We start from the raw sequence: 23,726 nt of genomic DNA, 5'->3' as shown, positions 1-23,726 counted from the left end.
CTGCATTAAGGGTTGGACATCAGGGGCTGGCACTGTGGAGTAGCCGGTAAAGCAGCTGCCTGTGGTGCCAGCATGCCATGTGGGTGCCGGTCCCAGTCCTTCTGCACCAGTTCCCATCCAGCTCTCTGCTATGGCCTGGCAAAGCAGTGGAACGTGGCCCAAGAACTTGGGCCCCTGCACCCACATGGAGACCAAGAAGCAGCTCCTGGCTCCTGGCTTCAGATTGGCCCAGCTCCTGTTGTTGAGGCTATTTGGGGAGTGAACTAGTGGATGCAAGATGGATCTTTCTTCCTCTCTCTGTACCTCTGCCTTTAAACTATATAAATACATCTTCTTTTAAAAAATTAAACTTTTTTGTAATCCATAAGCTGTACTTTGGAAATTTATATTCATTAAATAAAAGTTAAAAAAATTAAACTTTTTTAAAATTAAAAAAATAGACACCAAACCATAAGTAATAAATATGTAGTAGTAATAGTAACAGCAGTACTAACATCACTAGATATGATTGTTCTATTTGTAAGAGACACAGAAAGGTGCAGTTCATGGGGGAAGATAATCTGAATTTAGAAGTGCTGCTCTAAAGCCAAATTCTTGATACTGAAATCGGACATGACCCCCTAAAATTCATACAAAAATGTGGCCCCCTAAAGTTCCCCAGAAATGCTATCTAGGGTGCCACATGTGCTACCGGAATTTGGGGTGCCATACGATTTAATCATATGCTTATTAATAAATCCCCAATATTAATAAGCCCGAGAGGGTTCTGGCCTAATATTTAGAGAGGAATTCTAACTACTGGCACAGATGAACGAGGCAGCATGATACATTTTAAGCTTTTATTTAGTGAGAAAGATGTATAGGAGAGAGCTTTATTTAAGAGAGAGAGATAAATCTGGGTTCATATTGAGCACCAGGAACCAGCCACATGGAGGAGCATCTAGGCCTGGAAGCCTAGGGCTACAGCAAGCCCCCTCCTGGCAAGAGGCCAGGGCAGAAGAGAAGGCAGGACACACTATGTCCCAGGCTTTTAACCCACTTCAAAGGGGAGTGGTTAATTAACCCGATTGGCTGGTGGGCACCCAGGTGTGGCCAAGTAGGGGGATGAGGTCACACAGGGGCGTGGTGAAGGTGTGCTCTTCCAGCTCACAAACCTAATTGATTTTAACCTGTATGCCTGCCTACTTCATTACCATTATCCCCTAAAAATAACAGATAAGAGAGGTGGCAGAGAGACATAGCTTTTGATGCCTTCCTCACATGTATTGATGCAGTGCTTCCAACAACACTATGAGGTAGAAACAATTATTACCCATACTTTACAGGTGGGAAACTGAGACACAGATTGGATTATCTAATTCTGGTCCTTTCCAATCACCTTCCAGGCATCCTTTTTCCTCTGGGACTCTGAAGGTAGGAATGACTAAGCAGTTGTGACTCAGGCACTTCTAAACCCTTGCTCATCAATAATAATAATGCCTCATTACATTATTAGCAATCTCACTTGGAATTCAAGTAAGAGAAATCTTCATATGTCAATAACCCTTGGACTCAGGAATTATAAATATTAACTTGGCCTCCACCTAGTTTTGAAGATAAATTCCTTAAATCTTCATAGATTTTTAGATGGTTAAAATTATTTATTTTCCTGTCACAAAGAAACCAGAACTCCTTAATTATGCTAGCCAAGTTCTTAAATTCAGAGGTCAAAGGGCATCGTTCTAGGGAAAACAGGATGTGGACATTCTGTTACCAATCTCCAAATTACAAAAACATGAACACTCTGCAGACACCTCCCTCAAAACCATGAAACAAAACTGCTAAAAACCCCAGTCACCGTCAGGCCGCCACAGTGTTTGCTCTAGAAAAGAGAGACTCCACAGACAATTTTAGAAGGCAATGCCAGGGTCTAGATTTATTAATTCGGATAGGAAACAGAACTAACTGCAGTTCTTATCCAACTTTTCGTGGTCTCAGAAACCAGCTAACATCCCAGTGTTAAAAGTGAGAACTATGTTTAAAAATTTCTGTTATGCTTTTAAAAATCAAGCATCTGCCCTAAGGAGAGGCTGCCCTTAGAATGTTCCAATCTCTCACAGGCAGGCAGCCAGATGAAGTAAACAATCCTTTCCTGGATCACAGATGACCTCCCTCATTGATCTGGTGTGCAAGATCCGGAATTTAACCCAGAGCACATAAGAGAACCCCGAGATAGCATCGTTCATTAAGATTGTTTGTCTAAGTGCTGTATATTCTCAAAGACGGAGAACTTCAATTTTCTGGCACACTAGATAAAAACCTAAGCAAATTAAGTCTATTCCTGCTTTATTCCCTTCCATTGCTTTTACCATGGCCTGACAGATGATCTACTTCTTGTCTATTTGTTAATTATCTGTCTCTTCCAATTTGAATGTGAGCTCCATGAGGGCAGGGCAAGAGCCTCTTGTTCAATTTTCTGTTCTCAGTCAACAGTGGCTAGAATGGAGGAAGTATTTGCTAATCTTGTTAAATTCATACATGAATAAATAACTGGATGTCACCAGCAGATGAATCAAAAGTCGTTACACTGAAAATCTTACTGTACAAATTTTAAATTGGGGCAGCCATTGTGGTATAGTGGGTAAAGCCCCTGCCTGTGATGTTGACGTCCTATATGGGGTCCAGTTCTTGTCCTAGCTGCTCCACTTCTGATCCATCTCCCTGCTAATGGCCTGGGTAAAGCACTACAGTATGGGCCAAGTGCTTGGGCCCCTGCCACCCACTTGGGAGACCTGGCGGAAGCTCCTGGTTCCTGGATTCAACCTAGCTTAGCCCTGGCCATTGCGGCCACTTGGGCAGCAATCCATCAGATGAAAGATCTCTCTCTGTCTCTCCCCACCCCCAACTCTGACTAATGATAAATAAATATAAATTTTTAAAAAAAGAAATTGAAAGTGGAAGAACAGTGAAAAAATATTAGGGTTTTTACATGAAAAGATATATTTTGGTTCTTAGCTGGTAAGGAAAAAAAGAAAGTAAATCGAATAAAAAAAAAAGTTAACCATTCATTGCACTGAAAGAAATTAGTAACCCCCAAGTACTTCACAATTGGAAATCACTTCTACATTAGACTTAAGCAGAACAAATTTATAACGTATGATTCAGAAAATAAGCATGTCCAAGACTTTCTAATATATACAGCTACCAAAGCCAAAACTCATTTACTTATTCACAATATTAGACATCACTTCCCACAAGGATATAACCAGAATAATTTTCTAAAATTCATTTTCCTTTAGGGAGAAGTACTGAAGATGCTTTATTTTTAAATAATTCATAATATTCCTTTGTAATATAATACATGAATATATTTCATTTGTTCATTGTTCATTGTTCCATTTGTATTACTCTCCTTTTGCCACCAGATCATAAAATTCCTACTGAATAATATTCTTACTCTCTGTATTCATCCTTAATCCTGATGAGTAGATATTATTATGGTTAAGAGTACATTTTAAGCTTATTGATGATAAATTAGGCTGTATGCTTGATCCTAGTACAGGGTTGCCTGGCTAAAAAGGGACCATTAAAAATGTCTATCTCTTTCAATAAATTTCTCAGGTTGTATTAACCAGTCCTCTACCCAGTAATCTCTGCTGTGGCCCAGGAGTGCAGTGGAGGATGGCCCAGATCCTTGGGCCCTGCACCCGCATGGGAGACCAGGAGAAGCACCTGGCTCTTGGCTTCGGATCAATGTGGTACACTGGCCACAGCAGCCATTGAGGGGTGAACCAACGGAAAAAAGGAAGACCTTTCTCTCTGTCTCTCTCTCTCTCTCTCAGCTTGGGTCACCCTCACCCCATATTGGAATGCCTGGATTTGAGCTCTGGCTCCGCTCCCAACTCCAACTTCCAGCTAACGTACACCCTGGGATATAGTAGGTGATGGCTCAAGTAGTTGGGTCTCTGCCACCCATGTGTAGACTAGGATTGAATTTTGGTCCCCTGGCTTTCACGTGACCCAGCCTCAGCTGTTGTGGGCATTTGAAAACTGAACCAGTACACGAAGATCCCCTTCTCTCTCTCTCTTTCAAAATACATACATTTAAAAAGAAATGAAAGTAAAATTTGGGCCCCTGCACCCATGTGGGGAACCCGGATGAAGACCTGGATGGCTCCTGGCTTTGGCCTGGTCCTGACCTGGCCATTGCAGCCATCTGCAGATTGAACCAGTGGATGGGAAATCTCTCTTCCCCTCTCTCTCTCTGTAATAACTTTCAAATAAACAAAATTTAAAAAAAAGCGTGAAGAAACAAATCCTCCACAAGACGTAAGATGATGAATTTGCGGCTATAGCAAGACATAAACCCTCACATTCTAATTATGCATCTCGCCGTGTATTTTATATTAAGAATGCCACATTACAAAACAAACCAGCACTACAATGCGGAAAATGAAAGTAATTACTTTTCATGCAAGATGCATTCCTCCGCAAATGAATCTTCCAATGGCATTTAAAATATAGAAGACTGAAAAATAGATCACACTCGGAATTTAGTCCCTTCTTAATGAATACAGTCCCACAAATCTCCTTGCTTGCATTACATTTATTAATATTTCTACTAAATTCAACTCCTTTGATAGTTTCATTTACATCCATTGCTTTAGCTATTGCTTCTCTGCCATTGAATCTGAAATTCACATTTCTTCATCTCTCCATGTTGCAGGGGACGTGTCCAGTTACATTCTAGAACAGACCCTCTGCTGAACAAGTACAAATCTGAGCCCATCATCTCCTGTCAAAAATTCTGCCCCTCTTTCCATGTTCCCTATCATCACAGGTATAGCCACTCTCTCCCTAAAAGCATAAAGTCATCTTCAACTTGTATTCCCCTCTCATTCCTACTTCCCATTGATTTTAAAGACACCCATTCGAAATTTAAACTTCTGAACAGTTTCCTCACTCTTCTGAATCTTTTCCCATTATCTGAATCTCAGATCTCATCATCTCTGCCAACTCTCCTAACTAGCCTCCAGTCTTCTAAGTAGTTTCCTTCTCTAAGCTCTTCTCCTCTCTAAACCAGAGTTATTATACTAAAAAACAGATCTTATCATTGACCAAACCATACAGATCAAATTGCTTAGCAAAACAACCATTGCCTTACCCAGCTGACCCAACCTAATCTCTTCCCTGTTCGCTCCAAGCAGTCCCCTCCCTTCCACAGTCACACCTGCCCTTTGTTGGGCCCTGAAACTCCAAGAAGTTTCAGTCTAACATTCAGCTCCTGCTGCCCAATGCGCTTCTCTTCAACATTGCTTACGAAATTCCTCTTAACACCAAATACTCTCCTTGTGACACTTTGGAGTTCTCCTCATTCAGAATTGGCCACTTCTTTTATGTTCCTTCAAAGCATTTATTTCTGCTCCTCAGGGTGCTTATATTGCATCTGATATTACAGCTAAATATATCCAGTCTTGCTGCTAAAAAAAAAATGATCTCTGGTCCCACATTGCCCTCACCTGAAAATGGTAGAAATGAAGAGTTTCAAGCCCCAACTTAGAATGTACCAAATCAGAATTTGTAGATAAGATCCCCCAGTGGTTGTAAGCAAATATAAGTTCGAATGATACATTACTATACAGCTCTACCCAGCAGTTCTTTGAAAGGGTTCACTCACCTTCAAAATGTTCTCTCCCCTAAGCACACCAGTTTTAGTGTCCTACATAGAATTCTTAGTTAATAATCACGTGTTGAGTAAAATTGAAGGTTTACTGCTGATGAGAACATGTCCTGATGCCTGGCAATAGTGGTATACTCATAATACTTGTTATGAAGTTGATGCTTTAAATGGGGTGACGCTCCAGACACAGAATGGCAAAGGAAGTTTTAGTATATAATCAGCATTGTGACACTTCATTTAATCAAATATTATTCCTTCTTCCTATTGTATTAAATGTTATCTTGCATGATTGTTTTAAAATGCAATGAACAAAATCTAGTCACATCTGGCTTAACATTGTATAATAATGCACTAGAGACTGGGAGTAATCGGAAAGGGAGGAGGAGGAAATCACTGATTTCTAAATTATTCAAGAATAATTCCATATGAACTCAGCACAGATGAGAATTAAAGCTTGAGAAAATACAATTCACTAGTATGAAAAAAAGAATCAACTGTATCTTGATGTCTTGTTACTTAATGCCACAAATATTTTAGGATTACGTATCTTTTATTCATAAGCATTATTTTCAACGGTCTTTGGAGATTCACTTAACCCAATTATAACATTCTTGTGAGATATTTATGAGCCAAGTCTTATCTTCCATTTTGGAAAAAAAAAGCATAGATAATATAATGAGCTTGTTCAAGGACATTCTAAAAAGCAGATGTGAGGCATAAAACTCAAACCTCCCAGTACTAATAATAATACCAGCATTTGGAGGATGTTATAAAGATTAAATGAGTTCTTGTTTGTAAAGAGCTTAGAACAATGCCTAGTACTTAATAAGCTTTACATAAACATGTGCTAATGACTAGATGGGTGGTTGATATACACAGGCAGAAAAAAATTCCAGATCTAAGTAATGAACTTTCAATATATAAAATGTGACATCTTCCATATGTCTTGCCAGCCTGTTATTTAAGGTTTCTGAGTGTTGTTCAGTGTAATTTAGAAGACACAGGAAATAATATTCCCATGTAACAGCTCCACCTGCTCACGTTTCTTCAGTAGGCAAAAGATAGATTAACTCAACACTCAGTGGTGGCTTCTATCTGAGGGAAGGAGAAGACCTCATGCCCAGGAGATCTCAGTTAAATTGAACACACATGACCTAGACATGCTCAGCAGTTTTCTCTGTTGGCACCACAAGTACATTTGCTGGACTATATGGCATTTGGAGTCCTGAACTGTGGTGGAAGAAGGTGTGTCTTCCTGAGTGAGTAGCAACAAGCCCCAAGTGGTAGGTGCAGCCTGGCCAGCACCCGTTATCGCCCAAGATAAGCTTCATCCACTTCACAATTTTTCTAAAACTGGCCCTGTTCCCAGAAGCCAAGGGTGTGCCCCAAGTACTCCAAATGCTAATAAGTCTTGTCATCTTAGAGACAAAAATATTTAGATCAATCTGAAACTAAGCCAAGCAGTATTAAAATTTACTGTCCCTATGTATCAAGCATATCTTATCCCATACATTTTAACAGAATTCTGCTAAGTCATGGTTTCATCTACTCTCATAACATTAATTTTATACCTTTCCAAGGATGCTGAGAACATAATTTGCTGCTTTTCTAGTTATTTACTATAAAAATTTGTGAATAATCCCATTTCCCTTATTGCTTGTCCTTTTTAAAAAATCATCATTAACAATACCATTTCTAATTTTAAGGTTTATGCATACATTTCATCATGTTTTGATGCTTTAACTTCTATCAGATTAGTTCCCAAGAATAGGATTGTTGGATTTATAACTAAAAGTATTTTAAGTCTTAAAGATATTCCAGATTGCTTTCTTTAAAAAGGATGTTATATTTTGCATATCTATAAGCAGTGTGTATGAATTCCCTTTCTCAGAATCCTACTAGCAATATGTGATGTCACCAATTTGGAGTTTTACCAGTCTCGTGAATGTGAAGTGCTGATATACTTTAAATTGCCTTTCCCAGGTACAGTTTAAAAATTTGCCATGGGACCCCAAATCCCATTAAACTGGGTGGTACAAATGCCATCTTACATGTTAAAGTGACTATATTAAGTGTTAAAGTGATCATATAGACAGGATTATTTATATTAAAGGGAACATATATTTAAGATCAAATGTCTGGTAATAAAAATAGAATTTAAAAAGAGAGACTGTTCCAACATGGGAAGCAGTCCACACAGCAGACTCATAGAATAGCAATTGCTTTAAACAGCACTCTGAGCTCAGAATCAGCCCCTAAAAGCATTCTGGTATGGCTGAAAAGAACATGAGAGCATTTCAGGCATGGAAAGCCAAGACATTGTGGCAAAAAAAAATGGCCTACATGAAGGATCTCTGAGAAATTCTAGTGAAAAGAAGTGGCCATCATAGAAGCATGTACTTTTCTCTGAAGGGAGGCGAAAACTTCCACATTGCTTATGGACCTGTCTAAATACTGACAGAAACTGTGGATTCAAAAGGCTTCCGTAGCCTTGGCAGCTCATGTCAAGAGCCTCAGGTGATCACTGACATCATACATAAGAGCATTAATTGTTAAATTAACAACAGGAGTCACTGTGCACCTACTTCCCATGCAGGACTTCTATCCTTAATGAGTTATATTATTATGAGAGCTAACTGTAAAACTTGTTCTCAAACAGTTTGTGTGTGTGTGTATGTGTGCAAATTGTTGAAATCTTTACTTATTACAGAGTTGTTCTTCTGTGTATAAAGTTAATTGAACATGAATCTTAATGGAGAATGGAAGTAGGAATGGGAGAGGGAAGGAGGAGGAGGAGGGAGAGTGGAGGGTGGATATGGTGGGAAGAATCACCATATTCCTAAAGTTGAACTTAGGAAATTTGTACTCATTAAATAAAAGGTTTATTTGGGAAAAAAATTAAATTGCCTTTCCCAAACTTTTTGTGTTTTAGCATATCTTATTCTTTATTTCATTATTTTGTTTTTCTATGAACTTGTTGTTTATATATTTAGTATAAAAATATTTTACAAATAAAATTTGTTTTAAAAAAATAGCATTAGGTGTAAGAAAATATTCAGATCAATAAGCGAGTAATTTTTTTCTTGAAAAATAGAAATTGTTTGTCATTTTTAAGATTACCAGATTTTTAAAAATATGGTGACATCTAATACTGAAGATAATTGGGACACCATTTGTTGATAGAGGTAAACATGGGAAACAAGTTCTAGTAGTAAAATTTAGCAGAGAGCATTATAGCTTTAATATTGTTACCCATTGACTCAATAATCCTATATTAGTAGTCAAAACTCCAAGCAGTGTCCCATATTGAGTTCCAGCTGCTTTGCGTCCAATCCAGCTTCTTTGTAGTGAGCCTGGAGAGGCAGTAAGAAAGCCTACAAGCCTGGGCTTCCATCACTCATCTAAGACAACAGAATGGATTTCCTGGCTCCTGGACTTGACCTTACTTACAACTGGCTATTGCAACATTTTGGGGAGTGAACCAGCAGATGGACCATCTCTCCATCCCCCATCTAACTCTGCCTTGCAAATAAATCATTATTAAAATAAAAAAGTAAAATACTGAGAGGGATTACACCTCAGTCTCTTGTCTGTGAAATAGAAACAGCAACCAGAAGTGTGAATTAGAGTTAATACAATGAAGCGCCTAGCACAATTTTTATTTTTTAAATTTTAACTAGTTTTTAACAAATCAATGTGGTTTGTAAATACAATTCTAAGAAAATAATTATAATCCTTTCTTCCTCCCTCTCTCTCTCTCTTTCCTACTGTCTCTCCATTTTTTTTTTTTTTTGGTTTTTGAGATAACATATTTTAGAATTACATTACAGTAAACAGGCTTAATATTTCACCAAGTAGGAAGTATAACAAGTAAGAAATAAAAAAGATCATAGTTTAGTAGGTAAAGAGACAACAGCTACAAACAATAATTGAATGGGAAATGACCATTTTAGCCATATACAGTAAATTGTACAGTAATCACAGATCATTAAAACTATAGTAGTGTAACATTCTGAACCATTGGTTTGACAGTTATAAAACAAAGTTTTACAATACTGTATTTGCACCAATACTGATACACACAGACCTTTCTTTTTCAATTTCTTTGTTGTTTGTTTTTTAAATTTTAGCTCCCACATATAAGGGAGAACATGTAGTATTTGTCTTTCTTGGTCTGTCTGGCTTATTTCACTCCAGTTGCATCCATTTTGCAGGAACTGGTAGAATTTCATTCTTTTTTTTTTATAGCAGAATAACATTGCATTGTGTATATATACCATGTTTTCTTTATGCATTCATCTGATGAGAGGCACCTTGGTTGGTTCCAAATTTTGGCTACTGTGAACAGTGCGACTATAAACATGATGGTGCTGGTATTTCTTTGATTTATTGTGTTCAAGTCTTTTGGGTATATATCCAGTGGTGGGATTGCTGGATCATATAGCAAGTCTATTTCTAGTTTTAGGAAATCTTCACACTGTTCTCTATTGTGGCTGCACTAATTTACATTCCCACCATGTAAGTGTTACATGTGTGTAAGTGTTTTGGATTTCAGCCATTCTGACAGAGGTGACGGGATATCTCATTGTGATTTAGATTTGCATCTACCCTGATGGCTAGTGATGCTAACATTTTTTCATGTATTTGTTGGCCATTTGTATTTCTTATTTTGAGAACTATTAAAGTATTTTGTCCATTTATCAACTGGATTGGTTGTCTTTTTGTTATTGAGTTTTTCAATTTGTTGATATATTTGGGATATTAATCCTTTGTCAGATAGGTAGTTTGCAAATATTTTTCCATTCTGTTAGATGTCTTTTCATTTGATTGATCCTTTCCTTTGCTGAGCAAAAGCTTCTGAGTTTGATATAGCCAATTTGTTTAGTTTTGCTTTTATTGCCTGTGCTTTGAGGGTCTTGTCCAAGAAGTAATCCCCTACATCAGGGTCTTGGAATGTTTCCCCTATGCTTTCTTTCAGTGACTTTATAGTCTCAGGTCTTAAATTTAGGTATAATTTAGATCTTTGATCTATCTTGAATTGACTTTTATATATGATGAGAAATATGAATCTAAGTTCATTTTTCTACATATTTACATCCAGTTTTACCAGCACTATTTTTGAAGACATTATCCTTACTCCATTTTATAGTCTGAACATTTTTGTCAGAAATCAGTTGATTGTATGTACACAATTAATTTCTGGGCTTTCTATTCTCTTTCACTGATCTGTGTATCAGTTTTTATGCCAATAACAAGCTGTTTTAGTACTATAGTTTTGTGGTATGCTTTGAAATCACGTATTGTGACGCCTCCAGCTTGTTTATTTTAGGATTTTTTTCTAACTCTGTAAAGAATGCCATTGGTATTTTTATAGGGGTTGTATTGAATCTGTGAATTGCTTCAGGTAGTATAGACATTTTGATTATACTGATGCTTCCAATCCATGAGCAAGGAGTAGCTTCCCATTTTTTGTGTCCTTGCTGGTTCCTTTCATCAATGTTTTGTAATTTTAATTGTAGAGATCTTTCACTTCTTTGGTTAAATTTATTCCTAAATATCTGACTATTGAGAATGGGATTTCTTTCTTGATTTCTCTTTCAATGAGAAAAAGAAAACATACAAAAAAGCTACTGATTTTTGTATGTTTATTTTGTAACCTGCAACTTTACAGAAATGGCTTAGCAATCCTAAGAGCTTTTTGGTTGAGTGGTTATGTTTTTCCATGTACAGCATCATGTCCTCTGCAAACAAGGATAATTTGACTTCCTCTTCTCCAATCTGATGCCCCTTATTTCTTTCCCTTCCCTAATCACTCTCATTAAAACTGCTAGTACAGTATTGAATATAAGACTTCTAGTACAATATTAAAAAAAAAAAAAAAAGAGTGGTGGAAGTGAATATCCTTGTCTTGTTCTAGATCCGAGGGGAAATGCTTTCAGTTTTTCCCCACTCAGTATGATACTGGCTGTTGGTTTATGATTTTTAAACTTTATAATTTTAAGAAATGTTCCTTCTATACCTAATTTGTACAGGGTTTTTATCATGAAGGGGTACTGAATCTTATCAAATGCTCTCTCTGTATCTATTGAGATGACCATATGGTTTTTGTTCTTCATTTTATTTATGTGATTTATGATGTTTATTGATTTGCGAATGTTGAGCCATCTTCACATTTCTGGGATAATTCCCACTTGATTGTGATGTATGATCTTTTTAATGTGGTTTTGGATTCAATTTGCTAATACTTTCTTTTTTTAATATAGGTTTTTTTTTTATTATTATTTATTTGACAGGTAGAGTTATAGATAGTGAGAGAGAGAGACAGAGAGAAAGGTCTTCCTTCCGTTGGTTCATTCCCCAAATGGAGGCTACGGCCGGCGCTGCGCTGATCTGAAGCCAGAAGCCAGGTGCTTCTTCCTGGTCTCCCATGTCGGTGCAGGGGCCCAGGCACTTGGGCCATCCTCCACTGCCCTCCTGGGCCACAGCAGAGAGCTGGACTGGAAAAGGAGCAACCGGGACTAGAACCGGCGCCCAAATGGGATACCAGCGCCACAGGCGGAGGATTAGCCAAATGAGCCATGGCACTGGCCCCGCTAATATTTTCTTGAGAATTTTTGCATCTGTGTTCACTAAGGATACATGTCTGTAGTTTTCTTTTTGTGTTACATCTTCGTTTAGTTTTGGTATCAAAATAATGCTGGCTTCATAAAAAAAGTTTGGCAGAATTCTATACTGTTCAATATTTTGGAGTAGTTTGAAAAGTATTGGAGTTACTTCCTCCTTGAATGTTTTATAAAATTCAGCAGTAATGCCATCAGGTCCTAGCCCTTTCCTTGATGGAAGACTTTTGATTTTTGCTTCAATTTCATTGCTTAGTATGGGTCTTTTTAGATAGTCTATATCTTCTTGATTTAATCTTGGTAGGTTATATGAATCCAGTAATTTATCCATTTCTTTGAGGTTTTCCAGGTTATTGGCCTACAGCTCTTCAGAGCAGTTTCTTATGGTCCTTTATATTTCAGTGATGTCAGTTGTAATGTCTCCTTTTTCATCTCTACGTTTATTTATTTATTTGGGTTTTTTCTCATTTTTCTTTGTTTGGCTAGAGGTTTATGTAGTTATCTTCTCAAAAAACCGACTTTCTGTTTTATTGATCTTTTGTGTTGCTTTGTTAGTTTCAATTTGATTTATTTGTGTTCCAATCCTTATTATTTCTTGTCTACTGCTGATTCTGGCTTTGGTTTGTTCTTGTTTTTCTAAGTCTTCAAAATTTATCATTCAGTCTTTAATTTGAGAAATTTACCTTTTTTAATGTAAGCACTTAATGCTATAAATTTCTCTCTTAATACTGTTTTTGCTGTATCCCAGATTTTGGTATGTTGTATTTTCATTTGCATTTATTCCATGAAAGTTTTTATTTTCTTTTTAATTTCTTCCATGACCCATTGATTATTCAGCATTATGTTGTTTAATTTCCAAGTATTTATGACTGTTCTATTCTTCTGTTGTTGATTTCAAGTTTTATTCCTTTATGGTATGAGAAGATACATGGTATGGTTTCAATCTTTTTAAATTTACTAAGTCTTGATTTGTGGCCTAATACATGGTCTATCCTGAAAATGTTCCAAGTGTTAATGAGAAGAATATATTTGCTGTAGCTTTTGGGTTAAATCCCCCATAAATGTCTATTAGGTCTATTTGCTTGATAGTACGTCTCAACTCTGATGTAGCTTTATTGACTTTTTGTGTGGATGATCTGTCCATTGATGAGACTGGGGTGTACAGTCTACCTCTTGTTAGGTCTTATTATACTATTGTGTTTTCTGTATATATCTGGGTGGTCTTATGTTGGGTACATATATGATTGTTATGTCTTCTTGCTGAATTAAACCTTTTATCACAATATAATGTCTTTCTTTATCTCTTTTTACAGTTTTTGATTTAAAGTCTCTTTTATCTGATATGAGGATGGCTATGTCTGCTTGCCTTTGGTTTCCATTTGCCTGGTATATCTTTTTCCAACCCTTCACTTTCAGTCTGTGTGTATCTTTGCTTGTGAACTGAGTTTCTTGTAGGCAGCATATAATGGGTTCATGGTTTCTTATCCATTCAGCCAACCTAAGTCTTTTGCTTAGTGCATTTCTTCCATTTACATTCAAGATTAGTATCGATAGAACCTTTATTTTATTGATTCTACGTGCTCTGTTGGTGAATTTTGTGGTATCATGAGTTTCCATGATGTTTACTTCTACAGCAAGTATCCCCTCAGAATTTCTTGTAAGGCTGGCCTGGAAGTGGTGAATTCTTTCAACTTTTGCTTATCTGGAAAATATTTCTCCTTCACTTTTAAAGGATAGCTTCAATGGATATAATATTCTTAGTTGGAAGTTTTTTTTTTCTTTTAAGACTCTAAATATATCATCTCACCTTATTCTGGCCTGTAGGGTTTCTGCTGAGAAGTCTGATGTTAATCTAATTGGCTTTCCTTTATATGTAACTTCGCACTTTTCTTCTGTCTTTAGGATTCTCTCCTTGTTTTTAACTTTTGACAGTTTGATAACAATATGCCTTGGAGAACACCTTTTTTGGTTAAGTCTTCTTGGAGTTCTTTGAGCTTCTTATATCTGGAAAACCATGTCTCTTTCAAGACCTGGGAAATTTTATACTATTATTTAATTTTATATAATATAAATATAAATTTAATATAAATTTATATAATATAAACATAATATAAATTTTATATAAATATAATTTTTATAATATAAATTTAATACAAATATCTGGTCAATTAATGAATCTCACATTTTGCATAGATTTTCTTCAGTCTTTTAAATTATTTTCTTTTTATTTTTGTCTGATTAGACTATTTTAAAATTCTTGTCCTCGAGGTCATAAATTCTTTCTTTCACTTGGTATATTCTGCTATTAAAGCTCTCAATCATATTTTTTATTTCACTGATTAAAGATTTCATCTCCAAAATTTCTATTTGGTTCTTCTTTTTTTAAATTTTTTAAAACTTTTTATTTATTTATTTGACAGAGTTAGACAGTGAAAGAGACAGAAAGAAAGGTCTTCCTTCCGTTAGTTTACCCCCATAATGGCCCCTACAGCCGGAGCAACACTGATCCGAAGCCTAGGAGCCAGGTGCTTCCTCCTGGTCTCCCATGCGGGTGCAGGGCCCAAGCACCTGGGCTATCCTCCACTGCCTTCCCAGGCCACAGCAGTGAGTTGGACTGGAAGAGGAGCAACCAGGACTAGAACCCAGTGCCCATATGGGATGCCAGCACCGCAGGCGGAGGATTAACCAAGTGAGCCATGGCACCGGCCCCTCTATTTGGTTCTTAATGAATTCTATGTCCTTACCATATTTTGATTAATGTCAGTCATTGATTTCCTCTTTTATTTAATCTGACTATCTGTATTCTCTTGCATCTCATTGAGTTTCCTTACAATCATTATTTTGAATTCTATATCTGTCATTTCATAGACTTCCTGCAGTTCAGGATCTAATTCTGGAGGAGTGTTATGTTCTTTTAGAGGTGTCATGCTACCTTGCTTCTTCATGACTCTTGTGTCTCTACATTGATGTGTGCCATCTGGTTTCTTTCTCCCTTCTTCTTTATGGGGTAAGTTTTATTGTAAAGAATTTATGACTTAGCTGGAATACAATGTGTCACTTGGCTTGTTGCTTTGGCTTTGGTTCTAGGTGAGCCCAGGAGTGCAGTCTCCGAGTGATTTATTTTATCTTAATATCAGCTGTGTCTATAAATGGCACAGTGGCATAGTCTGTTCCAGTTCCTAGGGATAGAAGAAGTATGGTTTTGTGCTGAATAAGGGTTTCTTTCGGTGTGTATCTGTGGTCCACAGGGAGATCATTGTCAGTCTTTCTGGTGAATGTGATAGCCAGGGCCATGTTCTTGGTACTGAGGGGATCAAGGATGGCTACCCCCATGTCTACCAGCAAGCCTGAGTGATTCCAGGACTTGTGGCACCAATTGCTCTGGCTCTAGTACTGTTAATGGATCCTTCCTCAGGTCTCATTAGGAAAGTCCAACTGGTGTTGTGACTTATAATACCAACAGCTCTGGTCCTAAAACTAGGGAATGTGAACTAGACCCTATTCCATTCCTACAAGGTAACTACAAAGTGTACAGGAGATTTTACTCTGGAGGATATGAGTGTAGAGAGGTTGAATGCAAGTAGGTTCTTCCCTCTGTCCACAGGTGGATTCCAGTGGTACTGAGAAATTTAGAATGAATTGGTATAGTCCTGATGTTTCAGGGTATAGTGGGGTCATTACCCAGATCTCCCAGGGAGGGAGCAGATATTTTATGGGCTGCTTCTAGTTTTAACCCCTAGAAGCTAAGGTGAATCCCCCCTGCTGATGTAGAGTGTGTAAGCGTAGCTCTGGGGATAATGCCTCCAAACTCCCATAGCTGCAGGATGCAAGGAATCTGTCCTTTTCCCCAAACATTGCCCTGACTCTGAGTATAATGGTGGTAGGAGAACAGAGGTCCACAGCCCAATTATGCACAGCGGAGTACGGAACTCTGCAGGGGTGGGGAGGGGAAGGGAGCAAGTCGGTTCCCTGCTCCAAGCCCAGCAGTTGCTCAGACCCCAGTCAGCTCTCCACGCTGACGTTTAAGTCAATGAGTGACTGTGGAATTCCCTCTGAGCTAAAACGGCAAGTGGTGGGGCATGATGCAATTTATTCCTACCTTGGCATGTTAAGATGGCAGCCCACAGCCTGCAACTGGCTGTGCCACATGGCTGCCTTGCAGCTGTCTCTGCCTTCTCTCCTCTTGTCTCATAGGGTCTTCATTGTTTTTGCTTTGTTTTTTACTTCACTTATTCACTCAAAATTTCCATCATCAGACCCCTGGAAATTCAGAGCTTCCTTTGTTCTTTCCACATCCCAGAGCAGCTTAAGTTAGTGTGGCTATACCCTATTCAGCCCTGTTGGATCTTGATGGAGTTGCTACTCCATAAAAGCTGTCTGAAATCTGTTGATTTGGAAATGTATTAAAATGTTTAACCACTATGTACAGATGGCAAGACTTTTATTATATTGTGGTTGTAAACAGGTAGGAGGCCAAAGAGCAGGAAAAAAAGGTATGTGTGTGTGTATATGTATGTGTGAGTATGTGTGCACATGTACATGTAAATGTGTAAGTATGTGTGGGTGTGTAGGTGGGTGGGTGGGTGTGCTGCCCAGAAACATACACAAAACTGTTAACCATGTTGCTCTGGTGGTAGAATCTGGAGTAATTTTACTTTCATCTTTATATTTCTCAACATTTGTTTGAGTGTTCCACCAATAAATATGTAACATCTTTAGAAACAAGAGAACCATTTTCTAAAAATGAAGTTAGAATATGCATCCTGGTAAGAAAATAGTCTCTATGGAAAAGCAGACATTGTCTTTTTATACACTGTAAATCTTTCAAAGCCCTGCAAAACTCCAATAAAATGTTATGAAGAAATGAAAATGTATACAAAAGTAACCTGGATCTCAATCCTCTTAAAATTCAAAATGTCTTTGAGGTAAGATAGAGTGCCTTAAAAGTACTCAATGTGACAAGCTAAAAGGATTTCTTTCCATAAAACAAGAAACAAGACTGTCTCATCATGCTATAATCATGCTGTGCACAGTTATGAATTAAAGACTTCAAGCACCCCACAAAATCAGATCTTGCTGATACAATTTAATATGCTATTTCTCCTGAAGATAGACAAATAATGGACATAAATATTTCAGTAAACAAACCAATAAAAGCGCAAGCACTCATTTTTCCTGATACGTTAGCTCTCTGAATGAGCCCTCAGATTACTGTTCTGGCAGTCCCAGCATCCCTACTAGGATGCAAGCATCAGTTTTCCAGAAGAACCTTTGTCGATTTGATACTACAACTGTGAATTTAGGTTTTTCAATTGTATTTCCATAGACTAATAGGTCAAATTCTCAATCTTCAAACAGCCTCATTTATTAAAAATGAGAGTTTTGGAGTAGGTAAAATTTAATGAGATGGAAAATTTCTTGTGTGGCTGATGCCAATTGTTTTAGTCTTTTCAGGTAAAATTTTTACAACATGAAAGAAGAGATTTTAAAATTATTCTTACTCTGCATTCCAGCAATTTTAATTAGAGAGATGGATGCAAAACTTAATTAGGGGCCGGCGCCGCGGCTCACTAGGCTAATCCTCCGCCTAGCGGCGCCGGCACACCGGGTTCTAGTCCCGGTCGGGGCGCCGGATTCTGTCCCGGTTGCCCCTCTTCCAGTCCAGCTTTCTGCTGTGGCCCAGGAGTGCAGTGGAGGATGGCCCAGGTGCTTGGGCCCTGCACCCCATGGGAGACCAGGAGAAGCACCTGGCTCCTGGCTCCTGCCATCGGATCAGCGCGGTGCGCCGGTCGCAGCGCGCCGGCCGCGGCGGCCATTGGAGGGTGAACCAACGGCAAAGGAAGACCTTTCTCTCTGTCTCTCTCTCTCACTGTCCACTCTGCCTGTCAAAAAAAAAAAAAAAAAAAAAAAAAACTTAATTAGGAACGTGGACAAAGACTTACCCACACTAATGTTGCTATTGCATTATTTACAATAGTGAAACACTGGAAACGCAAGTATCTTAGTCATGAGAAATTAAGTACCTTAGTCATGGCCTCACATGGACAATGCACCCTAGGCTGATGTTCTTCTTTTGCTGGTCTTGAGGACCATGATTTTTTTCTTTTTAAGACTATTTATTTATTTATTTATATGAAAGCGTTACAGAGATGTGTGTGTATATATATATAAAGAGAGAGAGAGAGGGAGAGGCAGAGGCAGAGGCAGAGGCAGAGAGATCTGTCTGCTGGTTCACTCCCACAAGTGGCCACAAGAGCAAGGATTGAGCCAGGCAGAAGCCAGGAGCTTCTCCCACGTGGGTGGTAGTGGCCTAAGCACTTTTGCCGTTTTCCACGTTTCTCCCAGGCCATTAGCAGGGAGCTGGATTGGAAGTGGGGCAGCCAGAACACGAATCAGCACCCATATGGGCTTTACCTTCTATGCCGCAGGGCCAGCCTGGGGAACCCATGATTATAATTTGAGATTAATAATGGGTCCATATTTTTGCCTTTATCCTACTACCTTCCAGCAAGTCCAATATATTCAAAAAGAGTTGAAATTTAACTGCCTGTTGCTATCATTTTCAAATGAGACATGTTTTGGCTTTGACTGTAAGAATGAAGCTAACATACACCAAAGCTTTACAAGTCATCTGATAATATTAAAGGATTTAGCATCTATATAAATGTAGTACTACAGCCTTTCACCAGTGTGACAGGCTGAGTCGGGATCCTGTTGAGGCAAAGGGGCAGTTGTTTTTCCACTAACTACTTAAATAGCACATGGGCGGAACTTCTTTGTGCTTTTAGAAGACAAGTTGAAGAGCCACAACAACACAGTGCCCACCAGCACAGTGATTCTCAGCAGATGGTCCCGGGGCCAGCACATTAGAATCTCCAGGAAACTTGCCAGAAATCCAAATTCTTGAGACTGGCATTGTGGCATAGAGGATTAAGCAGCAGAAGACAGCCCATGTCCTTGGGTCCCTGCACCCACATGGGAGACCTGCATGAAGTTCCTGACTCCTGGCTTAGCCCTAGTCCAGCTCTGGCCACTGCAGTCATTTGAGGAGTGAACCAGTGGATGGAAGATCTCTCTCTCTCTCTCTCTCTGCCTCTACTTGTCTCTAACTCTGTCTTTTAAAAAAATAAATCTTTAAATAAAGAGAAAAGAAATACAAATTCTTAACCCGTCTCCCCGTTCTTACTGAATCAGATTAACTGTGAGTGCAGCCCAACAATTTGTGACTTAGCAAGCCTTACAGACATTTCAGTGTATGCCAGGTTCCAGAAACACCATCCTAGTAAACCAGCAGATGCTGTGGTGGAGCGTCACCAAAGTAAGTTCATTAGCAAGAATTCATACCAGAGTCTCCCTTTGCCTTATTTTGATTACAGAATATAGAGCTAGTCATGAGATATGCAGCCCCCTCCCAGGCTTCAGAGACCTCTCTGCTTTCCATATCCCTTAATCATTTGCTTGGTCACTCAGATAAGGAGGTGGAATGCTAAACAAGATTTTTTAAATTCCAAGAGTTCTCCACTTTACATGGAACATTTTGTTGTATAAATGATGAGGTTCACACATGACTTTCACATTTTTCTTTCTACAAAGAGCTGAAACAAGTTGTTACTATTAAAATGTTATTTTTAATTTGTTGGTGGAATTACTCTCTCTAAGTCACAAAGCAACAGGGATCTTCTACCTACTGATTCACTTCCCAAATGCCCACAACACCCAGGGCTAGGCTAGGGCTGAAGCCAAGATTCAGGAACTCAATCCAGGCCTCCCACATTAGTAGCAGGGAACTAGCACTTGAACCATCACCTTTCAGGGTGTGCATTAGCAGGAAGCTGGATTCAGAATCTCACAATTGAACCCACACACTCAAACAAGGGAGATTGGCATCTTAACTGGTATCCCACCCACTAGTTCAAATTCCATCATTCTTCTTTCTTTGAAAATGCAGACATCACTCCCTGGGCAGATCGGAGGAAGGTTACAGAGAACCTCCTCAAGTGGCAGGGGCATGTAAACTCCATTCTTCAGTTGATTGTGCTCAGACCCAAGCTCCCTTTTGTTCTGCTATACAACTGTTTCCTCTTATGATCATTAATTTTCCACAAACACCAAAGAAGACAAATGTGCTTGAACATCTGAAAGAAACTTCAGCTATTTTATTAGTGTATTTGTAAGTATATTTTTTCAATTGTTCATGTATTTCATTGGCATATGCAAGGCACATTCTGTGAGCATGTGAATAGATAAAGGAAACATTCCTTGATTTTCAGTTTGTAATACAGAAGCCATGAGAAGAACACACAAAAATTACAAAACACACATACAAACACACACACACACACACACACACACACTCTAGGCATCCAAAATCCATGAATAAAGTGTGACGGGATTTCACAGAATTTGCAAACCATTTCTAGTTTGAGGGGGCATACACAGGGGAATTGATATATTCACTTGGACTTTAAGAAATGGCAGGAAGGAGGGTACTCTAGGGAAAAAAATCCTCAATGCAATGCAAGGTGGAAAGCTCTGAAACACAGCTAGAGAAGGTGAGGAGCCCAGTGACTGCAGTCCTCCCCCAGGGGCACCAGCTACTACTACCTGGGAAGGTATTTTTAACAATGATCATGCTCATATCTACCTTCAGCCTCAAATAAATAAATAAATATTTTTAAAATTCTGGTTTCACTTTCTGCAGTGGGGCCTATGCATTGGAATTGAAATTTTTTTCAGTTCCTTAAGTAATTGAAGTGCATGAGCAGGCCTGAGAACCATGGTGCCAGCAGGGACATGGAAGGATCTGACACCACAGTATGGGCAATGCTGAATGCTGGGCCAAGAAATACAAGGGGCCTTCAGAATATTTTCAGGGAAAAAATGGAATTATGAACTGATGTGCATTTCCACAAAGTTTTGGAAGCCCCTTCTCCTGTGTTCTATTTCTCAAGAATGATAGAGGATTATTTAGCAGCTACTGAGATGGCACAGGAGAAAGGAAAAGGAACTGCAAGGAAGCTGGAGACCTGGCAGGGCAGAGGCACATGCTATGGGCATGTGGACAGATGTGTGTCATGATGGATGGGCACAGAGGATCTGTCAGGGAGCCTGAGAGCCATGAGGTCGAGGGAGTGTAAGCAAGCAACAGAGGCACATCAAGCAAGGTCAGCATTGCTGGAGTGGGGGGATCAGCAACATGTCATGCATACTGAGGCAATGGGACACACACATGACAATATCTCTCAGGTCACCAGAAACCTTGATTTTCAAAATTCTGCCTATGGGAGACTGACTGGAGTTTGACACTATTTAGGAGTTATATATATATATATATATATATATATATATATAGTTATATAGTTATATAGTTATATAGTTGTTATATAGTTATATATACACATATAGTTATATATAGTTATTTATATATGGTTCATATATTAGGAGTTACTGAATTTTTAGTGGAGGAAGATGTCTTGATAGAAGATCAAGAGAGGAGGAGGAGGCTGGCGCCGCGGCTCAATAGGCTAATCCTCCGCCTTGCGGCACCGGCACACAAGGTTCTAGTCCTGGTCGGGGTGCCGGATTCTGTCCCAGTTGCCCCTCTTCTGTCCAGCTCTCTGCTGTGGCCAGGGAGTGCAGTGGAGAATGGCCCAGGTCCTTGGGCCCTGCACCCGCATGGGAGACCAGGAGAAGCACCTGGCTCCTGGCTTCGGATCAGTGCAGTGCGCCGGCCGCAGTGGCCATTAGGGGGTGAACCAACGACCAATGGCAAAGGAAGACCTTTCTGTCTCTCTCTCTCACTGTCCACTCTGCCTGTCAAAAAAAAAAAAAAAAAAAAAGAGAGAGAGAGAGAGAGGAGGGGGGAAAAGAGATTACTGGGACAAAGAACACAACAAAAGAGGAGTTGGAAAACTAGAAGCAGCAGGGTAAGGCAGAATTAAGGAAGAGAGGAAAGGGAAGGGTTTGTAAGCCAAGCCCTACTCAGTGCAGCGACAAATGTTCATGCTGCTGGCCATGCATCCACCACATTTGCAAAACACGGCTACAGTAAGACAGGGGAGTTGAGAAATCACCTCTGCGAATTCACATCACTGCCCAATTGATAAGTTTGTAAAAATTACGTAACTCTTAGGAAAGATTAACATTCTACTCATGCTCAAATCTACTCTTTTTTTTTTCTTTTTCTTTTTTTTTTTTTTTTTGACAGGCAGAGTGGACAGTGAGAGAGAGAGACAGAGAGAAAGGTCTTCCTTTGCCGTTGGTTCACCCTCCAATGGCTGCCGCGGCCGGCGCGCTGCGGCCGGCGCACCGCGCTGATCCGGTGGCAGGAGCCAGGAGCCAGGTGCTTTTCCTGGTCTCCCATGGGGTGCAGGGCCCAAGCACCTGGGCCATCCTCCACTGCACTCCCTGGCCACAGCAGAGGGCTGGCCTGGAAGAGGGGCAACCGGGACAGAATCCGGCACCCCGACCGGGACTAGAACCCGGTGTGCCGGCGCCACTGGCGGAGGATTAGCCTAGTGAGCCGCGGCGCCGGCCTGCTCAAATCTACTCTTACACCAAGAATAACGCAACTGTAAACACCATGACGGGATTTTCTAACAAAAAGTAGTTTCTTGGTAAATTTTGAAAGGGCAGTTTTAGGAGGTGGGTGGGGAGGTGAAAGTCAGACATGAGAGAGCTCAAGAGAGAGAGATTCTTAAGGAAAAAATGTCCATTTTTTCTTAAGTCTTTGTTTCTCAAACTGTAGCTTGAACATCCACAAAGACATGCTGTTAGGGGAAAGTGATTTGAGCAAAATAGATGATGAAAGATCATAGAGAATATCCAAGAAAAATCAGTAATTAGCTTGGGAAAAGTCACATCTAAAAATGGAATGATTTGGAAGTCTCAACAACTTTTATAATATTGACAGTAGAAGTAAAAGTGACACAAAGACTAAACTAAATAAAAGGTCATCTTGGAAATATGGTTAAATGTTCCCCAACTCCTCCTGAGCTGAGAAAAATGTCAAAAATATTTCAAGCAGCTAAATCTGATAATGCACCAGCATAGTAAACACTACATCTGGAGTCCATACACCTCTTTTTGCTTAATCCACAAACACTGTCCCTTGAAAGGTCTCGTATGAAGGAGTTTACTTTTCTCTCCCCCACCTAAATATAATATGGATATTACTTATTTTTACAGAGCAAATCTGCTCTTCAAAGCACAGTTCAGTCGGTGGCAAAAACCAAACAAAATTATCTTATTTTTTTAAATAAAGAAACAGTCTTTTCCCTGCTAAAGATATATGAAAAAACAATGACTTGAAATAAATAACTCATTAAAATTTAAATGTTGTATGCTTTTTTAAAAACACAAGTAGAAGAAAATACATTTAACAAAATAGTTCAAAAACGTATCTTCAAAGTTATATTGAACATTTCCCAGCTTTGTAAAATTCAAGT

General features: G+C 39.0%; 1 protein-coding gene across 7 annotated transcripts in view; it reads right to left on the bottom strand.

Annotated features, from left to right (window-relative positions):
* The window catches only part of CPED1 (cadherin like and PC-esterase domain containing 1), a 587,225-nt gene that overhangs the window by 521,121 nt on the left and 42,378 nt on the right, over nucleotides 1-23,726 (bottom strand). The gene's annotated exons all lie outside the window — the stretch shown is intronic.

Source organism: Oryctolagus cuniculus, chromosome 3 (assembly GCF_051225735.1).
Source record: "Oryctolagus cuniculus isolate XC-2025 breed Fujian yellow rabbit chromosome 3, ASM5122573v1, whole genome shotgun sequence".
NCBI classification, from domain to species: domain Eukaryota; kingdom Metazoa; phylum Chordata; class Mammalia; order Lagomorpha; family Leporidae; genus Oryctolagus; species Oryctolagus cuniculus.
Note: the sequence above shows the minus strand (reverse complement) of the source record. Positions and strands in the feature narration are given on the sequence as shown.